This window comes from Pteropus medius, unplaced genomic scaffold (assembly GCF_902729225.1).
Source record: "Pteropus medius unplaced genomic scaffold, Ma_sr-lr_union100, whole genome shotgun sequence".
Taxonomy (NCBI): Eukaryota; Metazoa; Chordata; class Mammalia; order Chiroptera; family Pteropodidae; genus Pteropus; species Pteropus medius.
In genome coordinates this window covers 3,881,614-3,882,877 of record NW_024350926.1, presented here as the reverse complement: position 1 = coordinate 3,882,877, position 1,264 = coordinate 3,881,614, and the positions used below count along the sequence as shown (strand labels likewise).

Genomic DNA, 1,264 nt, shown 5'->3' with positions numbered 1-1,264 from the left:
TCCTAGTAAGAACAAAATATGTACACGTGTGAGCTACGAAATGCAAATCGTGTAACTCTGTCTGAGTTAAATGCTCTTCTATTTGCTTTTAAAACTAGCATTGCACAATATGAAGAAAATGACAGAATTCATGCTAATTTTTAAAATTTAAAATTTTCTTTACTTAGAACATCATTAAATAACAAATAAAAAACACTGTTACTAGTCAAGAGAGAAAAGGTAGAAAAAAGAAAACTATTTTATGCTTTAGTACCCATTCTCCTGTGTTTAAACAAGGGGGTTCCACATTTTATCTTGCATTGGGACCTACAAATCATTCAGTTAGTTTAGGCAATGTGTAGTCAAGTTTGAGACTCACTGGCCTAATACCTACACAGTTTAAAGGTCTCTCTCCCGTCTACTTTGTCTCCAGTGTGACTGTTTCACTGTACTTCAATTGCTTATGGTTTAATCTAGAGGAATCTAACTTTTTTCCCCCCTCTAGAAGTAGGCTAGAAATCTAGGAGCTGGGAAGAATAAAGTATACATGTACAATTGCTTTTCTGATTCAAGAATAAATGGTAGAATTCAAAGTAATTCAGATATTTTTCAATATGATTAGAGGAGATATTATATCACTCTCAATGGATTATTAACTCCACAGAGGCATAATTTTTGTACCCCTCCTAAGAACTATGTGAATGCCAACTGTATAGCAGATACTCCATAAATATTGCTAAATAAATTAATCAGAAAGTTTGCAAAGATCTAGTATTTTACGTGTCCAGAGAAGCTTCTCTAGTAACAAACTATAGAAATGATCCCTGAAAGTATAGTCTTAAGATCTAATATTTTAATATTTAAGTTTACTCCTCTTACACATGCATGCATTCATGAGATATATTAGCCACCGTCTGATTAACGCTTCACCTTGACTCATGTTTTTGCTGTCGGTTCTTAGTCCTCGCTCTGCATTCTCTGCATGGAATAGCTTTATTATTTCTTGGTTGACACTATCAAGTTTGATGGCTCACATGATTGTCCTTCGTGGCTATGGTAAGGCAGTCTTTGAGGAGTATTCTAAAAATACCTTATTGGTACAACTGAGCTGTTTATTTGGAGGTTTGTGAAGAGCTTGGCTATCCCCAGAAGGTGAGAGTCTGAGATCTGTGGTAAACCTTAGGAACACTGTCCAGAGAGAAGTCGTGGGCTGTGGACCACCGGTGACCTTGACCTCAGCTGACTTCTTTGTCTGAAAGACCTGAAGTGTCAGCAGGCAGGTAGA

General features: G+C 36.4%; 1 pseudogene; it reads right to left on the bottom strand.

Annotated features, from left to right (window-relative positions):
* Positions 1–634: 634 nt before the first annotated feature.
* On the bottom strand, positions 635–819 carry LOC120585622 (uncharacterized; annotated as a pseudogene).
* Between the last annotated feature and the right edge of the window lie 445 nt (positions 820–1,264).